Here is a 27,142-nt window from a genome sequence, read left to right on the forward strand (position 1 = left end):
AAAACTTGCAATATCTTTAACTCGTTTGCTCACCATGTAGTCTTGTTCTGCTGGTCCTGGGAAGGCTTCCCTCTTTGTAGCTGGAACATCATCGGTCGTCTTTGATATCTCTTCATCTGCAGCGAAGTACCATTCCTGCCTTGCAAATTGCACCCACCACTAATTGGAAGATGACTTCAAAACTAACACTCCCTATTATGCTTTATCCCGTATATTGGAGATAAGCCCTAAGTCATAGTTAGCAGAACCACCTTGGGTTATTTGGAGAGGATACTCAATTAAGAATCCTTCCAACTTTACTGAAAATGTTCTCTGAAGTTTCATTTCTATCTAGATTAATACTACCTATTGACTTAGACTGCTTCAAACCGGTCTTGTAGCCGAGCTGTACGTACTTCCTGATGAGAGTGGCTATACATCCCTCATTCAGAATTTCTAAGTACCACGTCGTGGTAATGAAGTAAAATACTAACGTAGAATCAAACGAAGAAGATCAAGTAGAATGCAGCCGAGTCCAGTAGTAGAGATCAAGATATAAGATGAAGCCAAGAGCTCCAGCATGCCCTTTTATAACCTTCTCTGGCGCTAATTACAGGTTGCTACACGTGGTCCAATCAGATGACATGTCTCTCCCCACTCCAGATATTAGAGTTGACGGGTCTTAACTCTGATATTAACTGTTCTTCTATTGGTCCATTCACTCAGTATCCATGGCAATATGACGCTCCTTTCAAAATATATGCGTTGATCAGTTTAAATAATTCTGGTCGAAATACGGTAGCTTACGTTGGGACGCGTGAACACGTGCTCGCTTTCCCAGAACTTGATGTCTAAATTTGTCCTTCCTCCTTCCTCGGTGATGTTGCAAGATAGAGGAAATCTACTGCAAGTTAATTTTAAACAAATGTCGCAAGAATCTAAGTGAATATTAGAATATTCAGCCCTCGTTTACAAGTCGTAGTTACAAAGTAATGAAATGATAGTGATCAAATGATTAAACATGAATTATAATACAATTACATACCAAAATAAATATCATGACGTTAAATTCTTGAATTAATTACACATAATAAAATTAACATAATTACACTGTAACGTCTGGAACGTTACACTGTCATGAGCACACTACACAGATGCAATAGGAACGTGTGCCGTGAATTGGATCACTGTATCGATTCAGTAACGTGAACGGAATCAAATGAATCGATTCAGTAAAATGAATCGAATATCCTATCACTACTCTGTTGATAGCTGCGACGGAGTGCCCTATGAGCGGAGTACATATGCTACGTCAGGAAACCGGCGACCCCGTAAACAGGTTAAAGTCACAAGGAGTCGTGTCTGGTGAGTGCAGAGCGTGTTCCAAGACCTCCCAAAGCCACCGTTCTGATAAGAGCTTGGCATTGCTTGCGAAATGACAACGCACACGATAGGGCGATCGTCTCTCAATAGACGTGAACGTTTGCGCCGCATAGTCAGACACAGATGTCGCTCGAGAAATTGGCAATATTAGTCAATATATAATCGAGTACAAAGCCTTTTTAACCTGATTTTCTGTGACACTGTGAAACATGATTGATGGATTGGCTGGAGGGGAGGGCGGTGAGTCGGTGCAGTTAATTGGGGTAGGTAGAATATGCGGTATACGGTAATGCATTCTCACCATAGGCTTCACGTAATCCTCGATAACATGCTGATGCATTTTTGCCACGGGCAACCTCGATCTTAATCCACGAACGCTGATCAACTTTTGAAAACATGCTTCAGAACGGTGAAATCGACTCTCTTCACTTCAACGCCACACAGCAACAACACTCCCAACTGGATTCCCGCACACTACACATCGACACCAGCGCCACCTGACCGCTCCCATTTCCTATTGGCGCATGCCCGATCTCCTGTGAATGTCTGGACTACGTTGCCAGTACTTTATTTATAGGCTTCGTAGATCTTGATAAAGCATTTGATCGTGTTAGCCATCACCACCTGTACACCTTTTTAAAGCATTTCCAATTCTTTGATACAGTGATCGATTCCATTCGAATGATCAATTGCAATTTAACCTCGATACCGATAGAAGGAACAGTAAGACAGCACCCCCTTCCATGTTACTTTTTGTCATAGGACTGGAACATTTATTCGGACTCTTCAACACAGCTACAAGGATTCAAAGTGAATAGACATAAACTGTCAACGTGTGTTTACGCTAATGACATTTCGATGTTAGTAAGGTTTGAACATTACATTGAACATGTTTTTCAAGTTCTTAACACCTACAGCACCGGTTCAGCGGCGAAAGACAATCCCAGGAAATCCACCTTAATTAACTTCAGTGGTGGGTCTAGAATCATTTAGAAAAATTGGTTTCATATTGCTGATGAAGTAAAGATCCTCGGTATTAAATGGAATAAATCTGTCCTCGATACTTTAGAAACCAACTGGACTAACGTTACTGCCAACTTTAGGGGTGTGATGATGAAATTTCTTCTAAGGGATCTGAGTATAACTCAAATGATTGTGGTGACAAACATATATGTTTTCTCAAAGGTTTGGCATTTAGCTCAAGGGTTCCCGTTACCTAAATACTTTGAAAGCATCTCTCAAAATATATTGGCTGGTTCATATGCCAAGGCCATCTATTTCGAATACAAAGGGAACAACGGTATCTTCCATATTGGCTTGGTGGGTTAGAACTCACAGCACATGGAACGAAATGTCAAGCACTCCTTTTAAAAATGACATTTATGTATTGTTACAGTCGAAGGAACTGTACAAAGACATTTGGAGCACAGATAATGATGATAACAGATTTTGGCCTAAAATATTTAAAGATCATCAACTGGATCTCCAAGAAGTTGTTAAAGAACTACTGCCAGGAACGAATGCCACCACCAGGACCATTTGCAATACTGATACGACCAGCTGTGAACTTCACCCCAGGGATTGAGTCCACAAGACTCTACACCCACTGGCGAACGGTATGTGCAAACTTTGGCCGCATATAACTCTCGTCCCAGGCACGTTTTCAAATCTTTCTTTTTCTTTATAATTTAATAGTAACAGCACAACGTCGTAACAAAATGCATCTGGAACAACCGTCATGGTGTACGGTGTGTAGTCAAGCGGATACAGCACACACGGAGATGGTGTAAACAACAGGTGTTTCGATTCATGAACCTGTCCCTTGGAGACATGGACGACAGGAAGCTGATTCGACTGTCTGTGACAGCGGCCTTCCACCAGATCAAACAGCAAGCGATTGTATAGATAAAAAAGTTAATAATAATAATAATAATAATAATAATAATAATAATAATAATAATAATAATAATTTCTGGCATTCGGCTGTGCGAGGACCTGCGTTATCACGCGGATACCGTCATAACTTTTGAGCGTAATAGCACACGTAAGAGGCCTTTTCTCAAGCAGCACGCACATCAAACGTTGATCGGTCGATAAGCAACCCTTAAGAAAGAACGAGAAGAAAGTGGGGGCTGATGGCCACATGAACATTTCGTCGCCTTCTACGATAGACATATTTTACCTGTGGATGTATTCAGACCTTTCCATCCACAGGAGTTACAATTCATGGTACCAATGCCACAATCTATTTCCGCGCTTAGGTCGCCCCTTTTAGCCACCTCTTACAATCAGCAGGGGATACCGTGGGTGTATTCTTTGTCTGCCCCCCCACCTGTTCGTTTGATGATGATGATGATGATGATGCTTGTTGTTTAAAGGGGCCTAACATCGAGGTCATCGGCCCCTAATGGTACGAAATGAAATGACAACAAAAAATTCAAAATCATCCACTGACCAAAATAAAAAAAATCGTCATGAAGAAGGAATGGATGGACATGAACCAAAAAACAAAAAAGAACAAAAAATGAGCAAATAAAAAAAGGAGTGGATCCAACTCAAAAAAGATCAGACAATTTATTACTGACCAAGGGACCACTCATGAAGCACAATCCTGAATCGAGGATGCTTGATGTCTAAAGGGGTCCAAAATCCAGGTCGAAGGCCCCTCAGAATGGTACATGTCGCGAGTAAAGTAGAACCATGGTGTTTGTCATGTTGGGGTACTAATCAAAAGTAGCGAAACTCACGGTGTTCCACACAAGACTGTACTACTCACAAGTATTGTACTCGTATAGGTAACGCAAACCTATGGTGTTTCTCACACAATGGCGCCACTCATAGCCAACGCAAACCAATGAGCTTCCTCACCTAGGTGTACTAGGCACGGATGCCGGTCCCACGGGCCCCGTGGTGTTCCTCACAGAGTGGATACTAATCACAGGCAACGCAGACCCACGGTGTCGCTCATATAGTGGTACAACTCACAGGCTACGCCCAGACCCGCGGTGGTGCTCACATGGGTATGACGCACGGGTACTGGAAACCCCCAGGCCACGCTCATGACTACTACTAAACACAAACCCATTTCGTACCGAACATAGTGGTACAACTCGCAAGTACAGGCAACCCACGGTGTTCCCCGCGTGATGGTACGAATCAAAAGTAGTTTCATGGTTCTAATTCAATCATCCCTTGGTCGCCCCTTTTAGTCGTCTCTCACGACAGGCAGGGGATACCGTGGGTGTATTATTCGTCTGCGTCCCCCACCCACAGGGGGTAAAAAGAGAGAGAAAAGAAGAAGAAAGAAGGGATCCGTCACTTCGAAAGATGAAGCAACGGACGAAGAAAGGCAAGGGCCACGGAGGGCGTGAAATGAAGGTTCCGTCCCGCGAGTTCCATTCCCGTGAGTTCCGAAAACAAATTGGTTAGGAAAAACGTCCCATGAGTTCCTACCGCGTATTCACGCCTAAGTAAATAAGCTAATGAGTCCCACTAGTTCCGAATGTCTGTGGAAAACCCAGCTGTCAGTTCTGAGTTTTGACCGGCTAATAATAGTACGACACGACTTTGAAGAGTTAATGACCTTACCACCAGCTACCTAAGGGCTCTTTTCAAGTAATTTGTGTTTGTGTCTTTGAGTGGAGCAGATAAACATGGAGTTTATCTAGCATTAAAGGAAACCAAATTTTGATATATAATGGTTACCCTTTTTATAAGAAACGTGATAACAAATCAAGCGAAGTGTCGATTTGTGCTGCAAAACCATGTGCCAGAAAAGTGATTTTAAAAAATCGGGAAATGATTAAGGAAGTGGACCATGATGTTGTTCCTGATATGGCCAGCGTTGAAGTGTTCAATGCAGCTTCCATGGGCAGGAAAAGAGCTCGCGAGGAGAATAACGGAATAACACTCCAGTCTCACAGATAAGGATGAATCATATTACTTTCTTATTGCTTCTCTTTATTCATTTTGTACAAGCTATTTTATTAACCAAATACAGAAAATGAACAAGGGTTGTGGGACTTTTGAGCCACTTTAAATTATATTAAATATAAGGCTAAGATTAAAACATGAATGATTAAGTAATATAATATTTATCTTCATCTAATAGGATTAGGAATATTATTATCATATTTAGGGATCTAATATGATTCATGTGATATTCTTACTTATTTAACAATTATTGTAATTTAACAATATTGTAATAATGAATTACATAACTACAAGTGGTAAAGTGAACCATTCGAACGTCATGTATTTTTTTCAGATATACGACGAAGAAAACGGACACTTGCATCAGACAGGATACGAGTTAGTGACTCGAATGCCTCAGTTCCTAAGTTTAAAGAGTTCATTGTACAGACAGCGGAGTAAAGCACAAGGAGTGCAGAAAGAACCAATGTATCGAGATGAAGTAAATTTAGCTGAATAAACTCTATGTAGGCTATGCCCCATGGCACAAACTTATTATTGGCTGACGTCTGTGAAGGTGACGGATTATTGATATTTGCGAGCCCTAGAGGCAAAGAAATATTAAAACAAAACAAAAACACTTCTTAACGGACGGGACATTTAAGAGTGTCAGTAGCAAAGTGTACACCATTCATGTAGATTTGGAAAGCAACAAGGAGGAGATAAATGTAACGCCTGCTGTTTACGCACTGCTTCCAAACAAGACCAAAGACACTTATGTTCGCCTCTTCAAAAAAATCCTTAATGTAATACTTGAATGGTCACCTGAAAGAGTAAACATGGATTTTGAGGTTGGAGCTATCAAAGCGATAGAAGAAGTATTTCCAAGACTCCAAGTGTAAGGTTGTTTTTTCCACTTAAGCCAAAGTATTTGGAGAAAAGTGCAAGAAATTGGGCTTTCGAGTATGTATAAAACTAGCCAGGAAATAAGAAACACCATCAAGCACTGTGCTGCACTTGTATTTTCAAACCAGAAAAAGTAGAAGACGGTTGGCTACACATTCATAGCACGCTCCCGGACAATGAAAAGTTAATCGAGTTTTTTTTTATTACTTTGTCGAGCAATGGCTTAAAAACGTGCATATTCCGATTGAAATGTGGAATTGCCATGGGAACAGGCATAGAACGAATAACTCTGTACAGGGCTGGAACCATAAGCTGAATTTGAAATGCGGAAAACCACATGCCCGTGTAAGAGACTTGGTGTTGTGTTTGAAGGAGTCTCAAATTTCAGACGAAGAAATTATGCGCGTAGAGTTGAATTTGCAAGCCACAAAATGGAAAAGAAAATATGTTGCAATGGATGACAGAATCCAAAGAGCAACTCAACAGATTGAAGAGACCGGTGATTTAACAGTATTTTTAAGAAATGTTTCTTTTGCTGTATATATTGATTAGAGTATAAAGAGAAGAATAATTAAGTTAAAAGATCAATTTGACGAAGCTACGTGCTGATTACTAAGTGACTTGTAAATAAAATAAAAAATAGTTCAAAGACGAAGCGACATGCTGATACTATTTTAAGAACTTCGTAAATATAACTCAAAACTGATTATTTTGACGAAGCCACATGCTCATACAGATACTGACAAGGGAGAAGCTGCATATGGGAGCTACCGGTCCAGGGCGTTCGCTCCCCTCTGTTAGAAGAGCCATTTCATTAAAGAGGGCACGCACTCCCGGCTGGCGCTAACAATGGACCGTATTTGTTTCAGTAATAAACAAATTAATACAATTTTGCTGTAGAAAACTAAGCCGAAACTCACTCAGGTAGTGTTCGGAACTGACGGGACTCGCTCAAGTAGTGTAATTGGCAGATAGCCAATTCCCGGAAGAATTCGGAACTGGTGGGAATCTGAACTAATGGGAGGACACGAAAATGAAAGACTCCCTAGGCCTCGAATGCTCTAATACCGTCGGGGTCGGAAAAGAACAAGAGTTGACCAAGGGAGGTCGGACAGGATAGACGAAAGTGAGGAGCCTGGCACAAGTAAATGGAAGCAATGCCAAGACTCAGCTAAGGGCCCCGTGGTCGCCAATCCACACTCCCAAGTTGAGAGCCCCTTGGGCCCCTGTTAGTCGCCTCTTACGACAGGCAGGGGATACCGCGGGTGCGTCCCCCACCCGCAGGGGTCCTGTACGTTTACGGTCGTTTCTGATCCATTTAAGCCGAAGATACGGTATTTAGACATTTTGAAAATTTAGTACAATTTTCGTCTTTTGAACTGACCTAGGCACGAAGATGTGGATGTTATGGTGATCAATGGTAGCCAGTATGATAGAAATGTATGAGACGATACTTTAACACCACGGAGTCACGAGTTATACTAAGGTAATTGCGTCGCGGCAAACACGATTTCAACGCAATATGTAAGGCGCCCCCACCCCTCACCACATCTCGACCAATGATTGAAACAAATATCAACGTTTTCATCCTTGACTTTTTTTTAACCGTACCTCAAATTAACCATTTAACTTAGATGCTATTTATACATATTTGCAAAGTTGTGACGTGTGACGCTTGAAATTCTTCGCGTGACAAAGTACACGAACTAAACGAAAGACGTATCGTACGTTAAGAACAAGTGAATGTGTAGCACAACCACCCATTTAAGGTCTTGGCCTCCCAAAACGACTGCTTCCCAGCTGGTTGCTCTGCAGATTACCATGTGGTTAGCATGACGACATCCTCAGCCGTATTGCTTGACATTCACAACCGGCTTTGCAGCCTCTCATATCAGACATTTCCAAAATTGGTCTCATAAGCTGAATTAACCGAGTTACAGCCCTCAGTCTAAACTACAATCCTTTAACTGGTCGGGAATCTAACTCCGGGCTGTGGGTAAACGATACGCACATTCTGACATTCTCAGGAAACAAGATAGGAAGATTTTAGCTCGATTTGACACCGACCTAAATACATGAGTGCTACTACAAGAAATCTGAGTATTAGTGTTGCAGTACCAAACCCTGTTATCGCATGGCTCCAAACCTTTCCCTTTATCGCACATTGCCAGTTGACATTAAGTCATGACTCATCAATAGAGCACGCTCGGGAGGGCTAGTAGGGCTTCTTCCGAGTAAAACCTTCCCGGGGCAAGGGACAGCGTGCTATATATTGAGGTCTCGCGCCATGACCTCCGTCAGTGTAGGTCGAACTTTCTACAAAGACAGCGCTATGGTGAAGTCTCTGGTAAGTGTGTATCCTCTTATTATCATCTAATTCAATTCACTGGTCTTGGAGTCGGAATGGCTAACAATCTGGTTGGAATGCTAGGAGTTCTTTATGAGTTGGGCGGGGGGAGACTGGAAAGGGCTGTTCTTAGACTCAGGTAACCAACCGGAGGAGTGAATTGGCCTCACAGAAACTTTTTTTTCTTTGTTCCGTGGTTTCCACTTCATCTTCAGGCGAGTGTAAGTAGTGTTCAATACCTAAAGCGCTACCACTTCTCATTCTGCCTCTGAATACAAATACGATACCGGCTAAGGTAATTGACTTTTGAAAGGATAATCACAAACCTTGGCACACCATTTGATTCATATTGGTATCTTGAAGTTATCTAGTGGCACATTCAGTTTCCGCCGCAACATTAATTGAACTTAGTTACAGTATCTGTACACATCATCCCTTACTAGTCCGACTCGTTGGCTGAATGGTCAGCGTACTGGCCTTCGGTTTAGAGGGTCCCGGGTTCGATTCCCGGCCGGGTCGGGGATTTTAACCTTCATTGGTTAATTCCAATGGCTCGGGGGCTGGGTGTTTGTGCTGTCCCCAACATCCCTGCAACTCACACACAACACTATCCTCCACTACAATAACACGCAGTTGCCTACACATGGCAGATGCCGCCCACCCTCATCGGAGGGTCTGCCTTACAAGGGCTGCACTCGGCTAGAAATAGCCACACGAAATTATTATTTATCCCTTACTAGATTTTAACACAAGTGAAATGTCGAAATTGTCACCTAGGTGACACCACTTCTGAAAGTCTGCAGCTCCGCAGTTGAGACCATACTAGTAGTAGTACTGGAAAAATGAAAGAAATCGACCATTAGAAATTTGAGGGTATCGGAAAAAAAAGAGGGATCGCGAAGATGATGTTATTTTAAGAGGAAGTACAAGAGGACAAGCACCGTCCCTTGTAACGCTAATCAGAGGGAAAATGGAAGAGGTTTCAACACTTCGAAAACCGGGCGAGTTGGTCGTGCGCTTGCATCCGGGAGATAGTAGGTTCGAATCCCACTATCGGCAGCCCTGAAGATGGTTTTCCGTGGTTTCCCATTTTTCACACCAGGCAAATGCTGGGGCTGTACCTTAATTAAGGCCACGGCCGCCTCCTTCCGACTCCTAGGCCTTTCCTATCCCATCGTCGTCATAAGACCTATCTGTGTCGGTGCGACGTAAAGCCCCTGGCAAAAAAAAAAATAGAAAGAAAGAAAGAAACCACTTCGAAAAATGAATGTATCGGGAAAATAAAGGGAAGGGTCACGAAGACTCCCTAGGTCTCGCAAACCTAATATACCGCCAGAATGAGAAAAGAACAAGAGTTGACGAAAGGAGGACGGGTAGAGAAGATTAAAGCGAGAAGCTTTCAACCGGGTTTGAATTAAGAGACTGAAAGGGGCCCCAGAGACTCTCCATTTGAAAGCGTGCGTTGGCGACCCCGGGGCCCCTACCTGACTCCTGGCATTGCTTCCACTTACTTGTGCCATGCTCCTCAGTTTCATCTATTCTATCTGACCTCCCTTGGTCAACTCGTGTTCTTTTCCGACCCCGACGGTATTAGGTATCGAGGCCTAATGAGTCATTCATTTTCACGCCCTTCGTGGCCCTTATCTTTCTTTGGCCTATACCTTCATTTTTGAAATGTCGGACCCCTTTCACTTTTTTTTTTTTTTTCTCTCTGATTAGTGTTAATAGATGTTTGCCCTGTTGTACTTCCTCTTAAAACAATAATCACACCACTACCTGTCAACAGTTCAAGACGGGGTGGCGGGACTGAAACACGCTGCCTTCAGGGTCAGTTAATAAGTAAACTGGGTTACAATACCGTTCGAAATGCTTCTTCAGTGGTTTCAACTCCTGGCGAGTGCCGGGAGAGTACATTATTATACGGTATAACTCACTCACTCACTCACTCACTCACTCCCCCGGCGCTCAGTCCATGTAAAACCCTGGCTTGCACCGTTTTTCTTTTTGGTGTTTGGTTGTCATATGCTTATTTCTCCGGTTGTTTCTGTAGTCCTGTCTCGAAATAGGATTTCTGACACGACCAGGTTGTTAGCCCAGCGCACAACTCCCAGCCTAGAGGATTAGCGGCCATTCTATCGGTGTTACCATACCTTAGTCCGACTCGTTGGCTGAATGGTCAGCGTACTGGCCTTCGGTTCAGAGGGTCCAGGGTTCGATTCCCGGTTGGATCGGGGATTTTAACCTTAATTAGTTAATTCCAATGGCTCGGGGGCTGGGTATGTGTGGCGTATTCAATATTAGAAGTCATCCTAGGTAGGGCCCTCATCTTTACAGACATGCAGGTCACTTAATAGGCCATCTACTAGAAAAAGACCTGCCCCCTGCCTCTCCGGAGGCCATACGCCATTATTATTACCATACCTTAGCCGAGGAAGCCTCGTTTAATTAAAGCACCGAGCAACATGGCCGTGCGGTTAGGGTCTAGCAGCTGTGAGCTTGCATTCCGGAGATAGTGGGTTCGAATCCCAGCTTCGGGAGTCCTGAAGACGGTTTTCCGCAGTTTCACAATTTCACACCAGGCAAATGTTGGCACTGTACCTACATCAATTAAGGCCACGGCCGCTTCCTTCCCACTCCTAGCTCTTTTCTATCGCATCGTTGCTATAACACCTATCTGTGTATGTGCGACGTAAAGCAAATACTAAAAAAGGAGAAAAAAAGAAAAAAAGGAAAGCAAATTGAAAAACCTAGCAAAAATAAAAGAATAATTAAGCCTGAAGCAATTATTCTTTAAAAATTTATCATTGAAACGTATGACGAGCCAAACAGCTCGTCGTATCGTAGAATGAGGGACATGGTGCCATGCAACTTAATACTACGGTGTAGATCAGATCTGTTGAAGCTAGTGATTTATAGTTATTTCCTAAACATTCGATTGCATTTCGTGTTGTTGTCCACAGAGTCAAGATACTCTACTTCTCGGTATAGCATCTTGCAGTTTTCTTTTAACTCGCAAGTTGGCAATATTTTTCGCTATTTGCGATGCGATAACTTTTGCCTGCGTTCATATTCTGCGTGCCACAGTGGCAAGACCTGTATGTCCTGTGTAACCCATGTGCTGGCAAACTCCTGACCTGTTGGTAAGGTACCCGCAAAGCTAGCAGATACCACGCAGTTCCGAACAGACCGGTAGATGGAGACAAAAAAGGACAAAGGATGCAGTGGTCGTTGCTGTTTCTTAGACAATGATTATAGTTTATGTACTTTACACTATGTTGTTGTTGTTCTTCTTCTTCTTATGGTAGCGCTATTAGTCAGGGTGACTTTTCGCCGCATTCACAATCCCTCGCCAGCCGTTCCGGCCTATGCCAGCAAGCGCCAATCTTCCGTTAATCCTCCAGTTAAACCATTCTCAGGACAGCCGATGGTGGGGACCAACACCTCTCCGTCTCCCGAAAGCAGGGGTGTAGAAGCATCGGTCCTCTGTTAGTTGGTCGGTCGGAGTGCAAAGCTGCGTCACTGACTGTCATTCAGGTTTACGATGCGAAGACTGACCGGCAAATGAAAACTGGCCTCCCACAGTTCCATCTCTTGTAGTTTGCATGCAAGTCAGGAACCCTTGTGGTTCGTGAACCATCAAATGCCTATGGATGGCGTAGCCAACTAACTGAGTGGAAACTTCAGCTCATTTTAGAGACATTTATACTAAGGCCCACAAGAGTTGGAGTCTTACGTTTAGCGCTTGACTAACGCTGCTCGAAAAGGGTCTGTTGCTATGGCAACGATAACAACGATGCCACATTTAACGAAACTGTCACCATGTACGCTGACTTGCACTTAGTCGCTTTCGTGATATTTTTCGGAATGGTACTGTATGAGCTGTTGCTGCTTCATGTATTTACGTGTTTGTTTTCTGAATATTATTTCAGTTGTTAATTAATTTTGTTGTAAGTTAACCACTGGCTAGTTGTAGTTCTATTCTGTATTTAACATGTGCACTTGTTGAGGTTATTGTCAGAAACTTATAATATTTTGTTAGTGATTACGAAATCTCATATTTCTCGGCAATGACGTGTTCTGTCTTACATGATCCAGTTATAAGCACGAACTTAGGAACGGAACAAAGTTTATCGAATTGTATTAGGCCTACATGTTTTATTAAACACTCAGCCTGTATGAAAGTGTGATATGCCGCAGATGGAGGTAACTATGACAACGAAGCGTACATCCTAGTTACTGCTTTCGCCACTCAAATATCAGACTCCAAATCTCGTGGGCCCAACTATAGAGATCAGTGGAGAAAGATAGCGTGTAACATGAGAATGATCGGAACGGAAGTCTTGTGGGTTGAGTCAACAAACAAGTCAGGTGCTCTGAGTCATCACATGAATGCGGACGTGCTGAAGGTAACACTACACTACCTAACAGGTCGAGGAGAAACATTGACCTCCATTCCTCGAGTACGCGCTTTCCTTTCCTGGCAAGAGGGCATTCCTCTTCAAGCGGACTTGTTGATAGTTGTTTCAACGAACTCCAGTACCAGATTGAAACAGAAGGAGGAAGAACGTCCACCTATTGAAAAATAAATGTATCAGATGAAGAAAGAAACACTTTACGAAAGCGGTGAAAGAGTGTTGGTGGCAGTAATGATGGTGATTCTTGATTTAAGAGGAAGTACAACTGGGCAACCGTCCTCTATTAATACTAATAAGAGAGAAACCTCGAGAAATTAAGGTATCGGCCAAATAAAGTCAGGAAGGGGTTAAAATGAACCTAGTAGAGTCGGGGTCGGAAGAGAACAAGATTTGACCAGGTTGATAAATGAAAGTGAGGAGCCTGGCACAAGTAAGTGGAAGCAAAGCCACGACTCTGTTAAGTATCCCGTGATCGCCAAACCTCGCTCCCAAGTTAGGAGCCCCTGCGGCCACTTTCAGGAGTCTCTTACGACAGGCAGGGGATTCCGTGGACGTTATTCTATTGCACCCACCCACAAGGGGAGAGTCTCTTAATTATAACACGATTGAAGACGAAAGATAATCAGAATGGTCCATGGGACATTGGTGGTGGAGATTATAGTTTTAAGGAGAAGTCCGTCTGTTGGATCTTCAGCCTGAAGGCAAGTTATACAGAAACCGTATAAACGAATAGTGGCGCCAAAATGAGACATAAGGAGTGAGGTAGTTTGTCATTGCTTTCCTCAGTGGGACAGAAGGCGCTATTGCGTTAGAACTGTCTCTATGGGTACCACATTTCAGAAGACTCAAACACACTGACCATGTTCCTAATGTAATTACACAGCTCTTTCCACGCCTCAGCAACTTCCATACAGTCACAGCGATCAATGGGACTAAGACTTCAGTAGAAGCTACACTTTGCTCTGGCCTTTACCAAAGGCCAGATAAGTAAGTAAACTCGTGTCCTCATCCTGAGGTGGTGCAGCTCTTTTTAGGCACACCCCCATTAGAGGTGAGCTGCATGTACCATTTCAACCACATACCAGATCTCCTGCCATTCTTAAATTTCTGGCAGTTCCGGGAATCGAACCCGGGCCTCCGAGGACGGCAGCTAATAACACTAACCGTTACGCTACGGAGGCGGACAAAAGCCAGATAAAAAAGTACTGCAAGAAATTTTGGGCGGAAGGGGAACTACAACTAGGCAACCGTACCGTATTAACCCCAATTACAGGAGAAAATGTAGAGGTCCGACTCTTAAGATAAAGTAGTTTATTAGAACGTCTTATGCAACAAGAAATGGCAGGGCCATGAAGGGTCGTAAAATTGAAAGACTTCCGAGGACTCGAAAGCCCAACATCATGGGAGTCAGAACAGAACAAATGTTGAAGAGTCTTACTGATCATAAAAAAACTACCCATCGGATTTCAATCGAACCACTTCCTAACCCGTCTCGGAAGTAATAAGAACAAATATATTGTAAAATTTTCAGCCAAATCGGTCCAATAGTTTTTGAGTCCATACGAGACAAACAAACACCCCCACCTCCACATAGTTTCACTTTTATATATATAGACACATATCATAAATCATGGAACATATTCCGTACCACAGTCGTCAGTAGTCGTTGCCATCAGCTGAAATTTATATAATGTAGCACGGATTTGACAAGGATAGATGCCATTACAAACAGCGGCGCAATGAAAATTCCTAAACCAATGGTGATAAACAGATAAACATACGCGCCTTCGCTCGGAATATATGCTCTAAACAATCCACTAATGATGATAAGTTTTCTTATCTCTTATGCTGAAAATAAACCAATGGTAATAAATCATTACTTTTACACACAGACCTAAATAAAGTCTAACCCTTAAGCCTCTCCTTGATCGCCGTATAGGCCTATGCTTAAAATAATCCAATGGTGATAAGCTGTCTAACCTTATATTGTAAAAAAAACCCGATGGTGATAAATTAAAGGTAAACCTATTTGAATGCCGTCAGATGGTAGAATCTTCAATGAACAAAGTACGTCTCAAGCAACAACCGAGCTTCACAAAGCGGTAGGGCCTACCTGCCAGAGCCTCTGCCTCTGCTGGGGAAGGGCGTCGTTAAGATAACCCTGAGAAATAAAAGCATGTCAAGTGGAGAAACCGCGAACTACTGGTGAAAGAACAGCGACAATTGACAGACGGTACCGCCATAGGTAGTTGTGTAGCTCATACCATTTCAGTGACGACAGTTCGTGTTCCTCTAGCAAGTGTCAAGTAACGCTTGTGAGGTCGTACAGAATGAAAGTCGATATGCACGAAACATGCTGTAAAGGTGCATGTAACAATATTAGTTTTGAACGACTATGAGAGTTTGAGGACGAAGGGAGGCAAAGTTGGCACGTAGGTGAATTGGTCGCTCATTGGGAGGGGTTGCCTGGCCGAGGCGCTAAGGCGTGCTCGGTTCAACCAGAAGGACGTGAGCTCGGTTCCCGTCAGGAAGTCCAAAAATTTAAGAAACGAAATTTCCACTTACGGAGGTGCATATGATCCTGAGGTTTACTCAGCCTACACCAAAAATGACTACCATGCCAATTCCTTGCAAAACACTCTACCCCAACAAGTGCCGAGGTTACAGATAGTGGATGCCTTTAAACCCCTCCAAGGGCCTTCATGGCATGTACTGCACATAAATTACAGCAAATGTGTGGTACCCAGTGTTTACTATTATTTGTTTTACAGTCGAAGTATTTGTGATATGCTGTCTTTACTAATAATCGATTTACGTTTTAGAGATGAAAAAATTCACTTCACCACCTTCATAACAAAAGTTATCCACACTATTTACACATTTACGCAGCATTTACAAGTCTACAAAATCTGGATAGGAAACCAAATAACAAATTAGCTTAAGATAAAGTAGTTTATTAGATGGTCTTATGCACCCCTGAAAATAAATCATGGTTTATACTAGGTTTTTCATTGATTATTTACCTTGAAACTTGAGTCTTCTTAGTATTCCGAACGCAGAAAATTATATTTTTTAAAATACAACAGCAGATAGGCTCCCCTTAACACAACAGACGGCATTTATGTAATGAAATTGGCTTTTCTAGGAATAAAATGTAGTTTAGTCAGTGTTAACAAACGAATTTTAACAAAAGCTGTTGTTATTGTTCTTCTTCTTCCTAATTCGTTTACCCTTCAGGGTTGGTTTTTCCCTCGGACTTAGCAAGGGATACCACCTCTACCGCCTCAAGGGCGGGGGATACAAATAGGAAGGAGGATAAGTACCTCTCCCAGGGGTCTCGTCTGCTATGCCTTGGCGGGGAGATGGGAAGATTGGAAGGGATAGACAAGAAAGAGGGAAGGAAGCGGCCGTGGCCTTAAGTTAGGTACCATCCGTGCATTTGCCTGGAGGGGAAGTGGGAAACCATGGAAAACCACTTCGAGGATGGCTGAGGAAAACAAAACTCCCTCTATTCAGTTGATCTCCCTAGGATGAGTGGACCCCGTTCCTGTCCTCGTACCACATTTCAAATTTCGTGACAGAGCCGGGAATCGGACTCGGGCCTCCGAGGGTGGCAGCTAATCACACTGACACTACACCACAGAGGCGGACTTTCAACAATAATTATTTACCAAAATTAACAATGTCCGTCCATCATAAAACAAATTTCTCTTTTTCAAGAGAATGAGTGCAACTAAGCGATTCAAACATCATATTTGCTTACTTTGTGTCAAAATGAACAGGAATTGGCTGCTTTTAATTCGGATACACTTTTCTTGCTAGTGGTTTTACTTCGCACCGACACAGATAGGTCTTATGGCGACGATGGGAGGGGAAAGGCCTAGGAGTTGGAAGGAAGCGGCCGTGGCCTTAATTAATGTACAGCCTGGTGTGAAAATGGGAAACCACGGAAAACCATCTTCAGGGCTGCCGACAGTGGGATTCGAACCCACTATCTGCCGGATGCAAGCTTACAGCCGCGCGCCCCTAACCGCACGGCCAATTCGCCCGGTGGAAATATTTTTACTGTTAATCAGTTTTATTTGGAACTCCTGATCTTGAAGATGTGTATCTTTGTTCATAATTAAGAAATACAATTTCAAATTCATACTGAGTGCGTAGTTTTTTCCGACAATACCCATCACCTGCCAAGACTTCACACAGATCCGTACCAAATGAGAGAGTAAACCGGATCCCTTTCGGGATGATATATAGCTGAGGTATACTTAATTTTGTTGGGTAAACAAAAAATATGTCACCAAAGATACTTTACATCCCGACATCATAATATTACATGGATTTTCGAATAAAGAGGTAATGTACGGTTTCTTTCTCGCCAAGCGCTACACTATTTCGATGTTGTGAGGTTGTCAGATATTTCCCTGCAGCTCTGTAACCGTGTGAAAGCAGAAGACACAGTGTTGTGTACGAAATGGAAAACGGTACAACACGAACATTATTCAATAAACACTCCAACTGCACATACAACTTAAATTTCTGTAATTTCAGAGGTTGAATATGAGATGTTTCTTCGGAATACTTCCATTGGATAATGTCAACACTTTGTACAGAATGTATATAGCGAGTACACATTTGTGTAATCAGGAATTGTCACACAAGACGGCGATCCGATTATAGTAGTATAATTGGACAGTTCTGCGGCCCCCGCCTCCGCCGGGCTCTCAGGGGCCCGCTCCTCCGCAGCCAGGGGCCTCTTCCAGTGCTGCCAACTTAACCTTACTAGCGCAAAATTTGAATTGGTAAACAAAGCCACGTGTTTTTTGACAACCACGTGCTTTTTGACAGACAACAACGCATCGCTAACCTCAGTGCTGTTATCTTGACGGGCCTAAACCTCAGTGCTGCCAACTTAACCTCACTAGCGCGAGATTTGAATCGGTAAACAAAGCCACGTGCTTTTTTGACAACCACGTGCTTTTTGACAGACAACAACGCATCGCTAACCTCAGTGCTGTTATCTTGACGGGCCTAAACCTCAGTGCTGCCAACTTAACCTTACTAGCGCGAGATTTGAAACAGTAAACAAAGCCACGTGCTTTTTTGACAGATGTCATCCGCCATCTTTAATCAATAGAGCACCGTGCTGCCCTCTTTATCGTTGTAGCAGGCAATTTCGTCAGCTGTTATCCGCCATCTTTAATCCACAGAGCACCGTGCTGCCCTCGTTATGGCTACTACCTTAAGTACGTAGTAGCGGGCAATTTGAAAAGTTCCGTTAGCTGTCATCCGCCATCTTTAATCAAAAGAGCACCGTGCTGCACTCTTTAGCTACTTGCCTTTGAAATGTGGTGGCAGCAATTTGAAAAATTCTACGTGCTCTTATTTGGTAACAAACCCACGTGCTTTTTTGACATCTGTCATCCGTCATCTTTAATCAACACTCTTTAGTTGAAATGCGGTGACGGACAATTTGACAATCTGCCATCTTTAATCAAGAGAGTACCGTGCTGCCCTCTTTGCCTACATACCTTTAATATGTGGTGGCGGACAATTTAAAAAATGCTATTTGACAAGCTGCCATCTTTAATCAAGAGAGCACCGTTCTGCACTCTTTAGTTGAAATGTAGTAGCGGCAATTTGAAAAATTCCACTTCCACGTTCTCTTGTTTGGAAACAAATTCACGTGTTTTTTGACAGCTGTCATCCGCCATCTTTAATCAACAGAGAACCGTGCTGCATTCTTTAGCTAGATACCTTCTAGCGGGCAATATCGTCAGCTGTCATCCGCCACCTTTAATCAAGAGAGCACCGTGCTGCACTCTTTAGTTGAAATGCGGTGGCGGACAATTTGACAAACTGCCATCTTTAATCAAGAGAGCACCGTGCTGCACTCTTTAGTTGAAATGTGGTGGCGGACAATTTGACAAGCTGCCATCTTTAATCAACAGAGCATCGTGCTGCCATCTTTATAACACTAAACTTTATTCTTTGACATGTGGTGGTAGGTAATGTGCTTAGCAGCCATCTTTAATCAAGAGAACACCGTGCTGCACTCTTTATCGTAGTAGCAGATAATTTAAAAGAACATGTCAAGGAATACTTTTGTTCCAAGAAGATTATATTACAAAAGAAGTGATTAAGAATATAATTGAACACAGTACTCGATACAACATATGATCAGAACATTGATTGATGTGTTTAGAACATGTCTGGGGTATACCTTTGTTCTAAGAAAAAAAAAATAAGAGTACAGTTCTGAACAGCTTGCGTAAGAGAGCTATTGTTATAACCTCCTTTTCCTGCTCTGTCAAGGCATAGCTTTATCGAACATACAACGCGATCTTATGCACAAGACAGCGCACATATCGCGTACCTGCAGTGATGCATGTTTAGACTTGAACACATACTACCGTTCAAAAACATATATTCATACTACAGTTCGATGTTGTTGTACACAGCATTGCAAGACTAGAATCAAACACTGTTTAGAAAAAAAATCTATTCTCAACATAGTTACTGTGCTAGACGATAACATACTTACGAATCTGCTCAGCACCTTCTTTCTTGCTCTTGTTCTTCTTCTTCCTCGAGAGGAAGGAAGAGGAGAAGGTAATACCTAATCTAAAAAGAATATGCCAGTTCTACAGTATTTATTTACATCTTGTATGTACAAGTTTTATCTCGAATCATTTTACCGTAGTGATGTTTGCGTACTTCTCCCATTCTCGACACTATTCTTGTATGTACATGCTTTATCTTACAAGATTAAACTTGAATCATTTGCCGTACTACGCTCTCAGCGTACCTCTCCCTATCTTTATACAATATGTACAGTGAATTGTGATGTAAGACAGCTTAACGTATATATTACAAAGTACACACCTCTAGCATAATATTTACACACACACACACACACACGCACACGCACACGCGCACATATCTGCTTTATGTGAAGTAGTACCTAATCAATACTACTATGCCCCCAGGCTAGAGTGTTGGTAGAATTTGGAATGACAAACCGTTTGCAATCAGCATTATTAAGGGCTACGCTTCTTGCATCTAATAACAGACATTTGCTTATGTAAAATAGGTGGATTACTTTTAATACAATTTTTATAATTTTCTAAACTTAGCTGATTCTGGACTACATTCTTTTTAATCCCCTTCAATCTCTTTACTTGCAGTTCATTTAAGAGTTTTATGCAATATGACTTGGATTTAGTACCTAAAAATGAATCGATAATATTTCCAGCACATTCGTCTTTCATTTTACCTAGAACCTTTTTGTTCACTAGCGGTAGATGATATTATTTTCAGGATAGTTACTAGTATCAAACCTACCCAAGTCTGGCTTTATATCATTGTAATAGTCATCAGTTTTGATTTGGTAAATAAACGAATCAGTATCTGTGTAGAGCAATTGCGCATTATGAGCGTACTTCTTTAGCATATAATCGTAATGGAATTCATACATGAGTGTTTTAGCTAATTCAAGTACTGCAAAGCCGACGTAGGTAGGTTTGTCGTACTTAACCTTAACACGATTCATCTGTATAATAACTAAATTTTCATGTATGATAGTACAGCTGTGAAAATTCGGTTTACTTATTAAATAGTTAGCACCATACCTTTTCTTAATATTTTCCAAGTTTTTAATCAATTTTACATCAACGCGTTTGTCAACATTTTCCATAGTCTTGCCAAACACACTGTTATTCAAGAGCTTGTAGAAATATTTCTCAAACTCGTTAACTGCATTTGTTCTTAAATTATTGTTGAGATCGATATATGGCTTTAGCCATGGTGGCTGATTAAATTATAGTACGCGATGAATATTGGATAACTTCAAACCATGCTGCAAACACTGTTTTAAATTTCGGTAATGAATGACATACTTAGATTAATCACAGAAATTAGCAATTAACATTTTTGACGTCGATGTGATGTGCGGGGACTTCATATTTTCAGGGCAGAACGGTAAGTCATTATGTGAAGTGTGTAACTCTTTAGGATAATGTAAGTCAACTTCGAGGAAATAGCCTTTATTAGCTTCATCGTCTAAGGCGTGCAGCTGTAAATCATCAATTTCACACTGCGCTAGCCAGCGGAAACCACTTACCGGTAGATGCTGACTCATCGCACACCCATACTGATTATATGATGATGATGATGATGCTTGTTATTTAAAGGGGCCTAACATCGAGGTCATCGGCCCCTAATGGTACGACATGAAACGACAAAGTAAAAGTTCAAAATTATCCACTGACAAAAAATAAAAAAATGCCATGAAGAATGAATGAACGAATGAATGAATGAATGAATGAATGAATGAATGAATGAATGAACATGAATTTAAAACAATCAGTGGATCCGACTCAAAAAACTATCATAGTTAATAGTATTACTGACCAAGGGACCACTTCCAAGGCAAATCGAGGATCCTTGGTGTCTAAATGGGTCCAAAATACAAGTCAAAGACCCCTCAGAATGGTACTTATCGCTAGTAATGTAGAACCATGGTATCTGTCCTGTTGCGGTACTAATCAATGGTAGCAGAGACTTGCGGTATTCCACACATTATTGTACTACTCAAAGCTTATGAAATTCGACATTAATACAGATCTATGTTTTCTCACTCTGCGGCGCCATTCACAGGCAACGCAAACTTATGATGTTCATCACATAAGAGTACTAACCACAGGGACCTCTCCCTATCCCGTGGTGTTCCTCAGATAGTGGGTACTAACCATAGGTAAGGCAGGTCCATGGTAGCTATCATCCCATGGTCCCGCTCATATGGTGGTACTAATCACAGGTACTGCAAAAGCCGACCGCGCGGTGCTCCTGTGTGCTACTAATCACAAACCTATTTCGTACGTAATATAGTGGTACTACGCACAAGTTAAAGCGACCCTTGGTGTTCTCCGCGTGGTGGTACTAATCACATGTAGTTGCATGGTTCGAATACAACCATCCCTTGGTCGCCCCTTTTAGTCGGCTCTCACGACAGGCAGGGGATACCGTGGGTGTATTATTCGTCTGCCTCCCCCACCCACAGGGGGTGTGTGTTTGGTCCGCGAGAGGTATTTTATTTCCCTCAAGTCCGCCGGCAAGCCGGTTAGGAACCCCTATCCGCCACCTGGGACGCGCCACGTGTGAGTATCACCTCTCCCCCTGCTACGCCTGCGTAGCAGGTTCGTGGCATACTGATTATAAGCATCGAGATAAACAATATACTGAGATCCCTGACTAGAGTCAAAAATCGGCATATGCTTATTGTTTGCCTTAGAATACCGCTCGCTACACTGACTTAGACCACCTCTAATAGACGATTTTATAAACTGCACCATATCGATACCGGTTAGCAATTCTAAATTCACCTGCGTGTATTTTAACATGCCATCCCAACTTAACCCAGGTGCTGTACAATACTGACATGGATCAAGGCTGTAGGTTTTCTTGCAAACACAGCGAAAATATTCGAAAACATCAGCTAACAAAAGTACATCCGTCTTTAAATATAAGTAAGAGTATTCACTTAGCGTTTGAATGTGGAACTGCTCCCAGATATCTTGCGCATGTAAATAGTCATCATCACTAATATCCGCTGAATTCAGCGAGATGTAAAATTATTGTTTTGATGGTAAAGAAGTTCTTCGAGGCGTTCTAAGCAGTCAAGATATTCATAACAAAAAACACCCTTACGCCGAAGTAAATTAAACTGTGCTTCTTCAGGAAAAACGTGTCGAATTTCTGTAAATTGTTCTGGCTGCAAATTACTAGAAAGTTTATCGCGTCTACTCGCCATCAAGCGAAACGAGTCAAGAAATCTCAGTTTTATAGAATGCTCCTCATCTACTTTTACACACTTTGTAAATGCAATGTACCGCTCTTTGTTCTGAGGGATAAATATCTACTTTTTCATCTGAAGCTCCAAATTATGAAACGATAAAATGTGAGTCGTAACCAGAGAAAGTTATGAAAAATTACGGGAATAAATTCTGGAACTCTGTACTTAAGATTACAGCTATTATGAGCGGGACATCTGTACAAGCCAGTTAAATGATCATGATCGAAAACTTTAGGGTCATTTTCGGAAAATCCCCCATTACAAGTACTACATTTTGTAGCATGTTCATGTTCATGTAACTGAATTTCGGTGAGCGGTTTCATAGGAATATTAGTATTTAGAATACTGCCAAGACGTACTGCATCACTTTCAAGTCTTTCTAAAAATAATTTAGCAGCATCAGGTCCTCGATACAGCTCTAACTTGTTAAGCGTACTATCATAACTACACTTGATGTAATACGCGAAGCTATACGGGACATGCATGTGTGTAGTATTAGTGAAAGTGTTGTCAGGATTAGGTGAGCATGTGCTGCGTGGTTTGAGGATGGCTTCAAAGTCTGCGTAAAGCACGAAAGGCACCAACATCTGCTTATCATAATTCGTGAATTTTAAAACATTATTGCCTGTAGTAGGTATCTCTGTACATACATGATTGCAGTCATTCTTAGAATGGTTTGTTAACTGATCTTCAGTTCTAAAATACTGCAAGCATCCATTGCATAGCCACTTTTTACCATCATATTTTGACAACTGACTACCAACAAGTCTACTCAAATTTGTAATCCAACAAAAGTGGCTATTCTTACTGTTTTCGATATAGAGTAAGTTAACATGAGTACTCTTCTTATTACATGTATAATACAGAGGACCTACTACAGACTTTTTGTCTACACCATACACATTAATGCTAATATTATTTAGTTCTTCAAAGCGCTTAATGTCCTTTAACTGCATAGGAAATTCTATACCATCTAAATTTAGTTGCGTTGAATAGTGTGGATACGATGATGTTCTTTTAGCTACGTCTGATTTTGCAGGATTTAAAGCCGATACCACAGCCCATGCAAAACACGCCTCGTCGTCGTTTTGGATGTTTACAACAGCTTTTCTTCGCTGAATCCATGTCGGCAGCTCGATGTATGATGAACCTCGCATGGGATTGTACTTATTGATGTTAACTTCTAGATACAAAATTTCAACTAAAGCCCACCCTGATTCCTTTTCCTGAAATTCCTCGCTCTTAGTAGAAATAATGTTCGAGACATCCCTAAGTACATCACCAAAATTAGACGACTCACTTACTACAAAATTATTCGTATTAAAGGATTTAATATCAGTTATTTCGGATTCATCTGTGCTCTTAATATACAACGCAAAAAGTTGGAAATTAACTTTAAATAAATTATGATTAGACAAAGTTTTGTCAAGAAGCTGTTGTACATCTGGTTGAACGCAATTTTAAAAGTTTTCAGTGCTTTGAAACTTCTGACTAGTACGAATTCTGCAACTAAAAATCCTACTTTTAAATGCAATATTAATTTCCTGGATGTTTGTATTACTAGCACTTCTACAGGCATTACTTTTATGCGCATTACTCCGTAAGTGACCCTGAAAATATGAAGATGGTACATTAGTGTTACAGTGCTCGCAGTGTATAGTTTGAAGTTCTTGATTTTTCCTTGGTTTTTTACTACAGCTTTCTACAGCTACATCCATATTTACACGCTTTTTTCGTACTACCTGATGGTTATTATTGCAAGTAGATACCTGATGCGCTTCTACTAAGTGAGCCTGGTATTGCTCTACATTAGCGAAATACACCCCACAAACTTCACATAAAGCTGATGATATGCTAGGGTGTTTTGATTTGATATGACGTGCGAGGCTATCTTGTCGTTTGAACGTAACATTGCACTGCCCGCAGGGAAACGTATCGGATGCCTCTCGATGTTTCGGTTTTACATGACGTGCAAGGTTATCACATCTCCCAAACGTTTCGTTACATTGCGAGCAGGGGAACATCTGAAAAGGGATCAACCATTTATCAATAGAGATTAGGTGAATGTGCAATGTTCGGAAGAAACCAAGTTTTAACCCATAGAGGTCAGACATTGTCGTAAATTTAAAAAGCAGACAGAGAGAGATGAATGTTCTATACCTAACAAAGTAGAAGCATTGTTATTAAGATATAGTAACTCAATGTCCTACTCTCGAGTCGCAGAGAAAAAACGAAAATTCAATTAATAACAGTCAACCAGCATGAGGATTGAAGAGAACAACTATTTATCAATAGAGATTAGACTAAAGTTGCAATGTTCGGAAGAAACCAAGTTTCAACCTATAGAGGTCAGACATTGTTGTGAGTTTGAAATTACAGGATTAACCTCTTCTATGTCTATGCCTTCTAATTCTCCTATACTAGAATGCCATTCTTAAAAACAATCAAAACATATAAGATCGATAAAAAAGTTCGAAACACCCTAAAATGTACACGCCGCAGACTGCAAACTGTTACTTGGATAAATAAAATGTGCACGTTCAAGCCTGTAACTCGAACGATAATATTCTTGTTGTACCTCAAAAAAGAACAAAAATATATCAATATAGTGTAGAAGCACTTGTGATGATAGGATATAAAAGGGCAAGTCAGTCAACCTGGCCTTCTTTACTAGCGTAAAAGTACTTGTAATGATGGGATATGAAAGGGCAAGTCAGCTAGCCTAGCCTTCTTTACTAGCGTAAATGCACTTGTAATGATGGGATATGAAAGGGCAAGTCAGCTAGCCTAGCCTTCTTTACTATCGTAAAAGCACTTGTGATGATGGGATATGAAAAGGCAAGTCAGCCAGCCTATCCTTCTTTGCTAGCGTAAAAGCACGTGTTATGATCAGATATGAAAGGACAAGTCAGCTAGCCTAGCCTTCTTTACTAGCGTAAAAGCACTTGTGATGATGGGATATGAATGGGCAAGTTAGCTAGCCTAGCTATCTTTACAAACATGCAACTCAAGGATGTTTATTACCTAGCGTAGAAGTTGCTTTCGAACAAAAAATGCAAACACTAACCAACAGTTTAGGCTTACTTTAAGTTGAAGGCTGCAAACTGAAGAATAATATTCACAGCAGAAATTAGACGGTAAGTAAGAAAGTAGAGGATGTGCACACAATTAACGCACACTGAGAATTGTGAGCGCTTGACACGGGCTGCATCGAGTAAATATGCAGCTTGTTACTAAGCGGATGTGGAAGTTGCAATCGTATGCACTACAGTTGGAACGAAATGTTTATGCAACAAGAGTTTTTCTGAGTGCCTTTAGAAGAGACTCTGTGTTCTGCAGGCTGACGTATTTAAGCACTAAGTCAGGATCGAACCTGCCAAGATGCCAAAATTTAGGAGTTCTGCAGGCTGATGCGGATCGAACCTAGGAGAGCCAGCGCGCGATCCTCGACCTCTCAACTTAAACGGGGGCACTAAGCTAAGCAAAAAAGCTTACATCTACGGTACCCCTCGCCTGTAAGTAGACAAGGGCGCTAGGCTGAGAAGCGATCCTCAAGGGCATTAAGCTAAGATCACATCTGTACTTAGCAGGGTGCTGAGCTGAGCAAAAAGCCGACATCTACGGTATCCCTTTCCTGTAGGTAGACAGTAGACGCTAGGCTAAGAAGCGATCCTCAAGGGTATTAAGCTAAAACTGCATCTACGGTATCCCCTACCTGTACTTAGCAGCATGCTAAGCTAACCAAAAAGCTTACATCTACGGTGTCCCTTGCCTGTAGGTAGACAGTAAGCGCTAGGCTAAGAAGCGATCCTCAAGGGCAGTGAGCTAAGATCACATCTACGGCATCCCCTACCTGTACTGATGATGATGCTTGTTCTTTTAAGGGGCATAACATCGAGGTCATCGGCCCCTGATGGGACGAAATGAGACGAAATGCAATGACAAAATAAAAATACAAAATCCTCCACTGACCAGAATTCAAAACGTGAGGACGAAAAATGAACGGATGGATATGAAGTTAAAACAATCAGTGGATACGACCCGCAATGCCTCAGTCTCAGAAACTGACGGAAAACAATAGTAATAGGCCTTCTGACCAAGGGACTGATTCTATAGCTCAATACTAAGTCGATGATGCTTGCAAGCTAAAGGGGTCCAAATATAGGTCATCGCACTGTCATAATGGTACTTATCGTTGGGAAAGTAGAACCATGGTATTTGACATGGTGCGGTACTAATCAACAGTATCGTAGACTCACGGTATTCCACACATTATGGTACTACTCACAGGTAATGAAATTCGCACAGGTAATACAGACCTATGGTGTTTCACACATAGCGGCGCCATTT

The sequence above is a fragment of the Anabrus simplex genome, chromosome 4, assembly GCF_040414725.1.
Source record: "Anabrus simplex isolate iqAnaSimp1 chromosome 4, ASM4041472v1, whole genome shotgun sequence".
Lineage (NCBI taxonomy): Eukaryota > Metazoa > Arthropoda > Insecta > Orthoptera > Tettigoniidae > Anabrus > Anabrus simplex.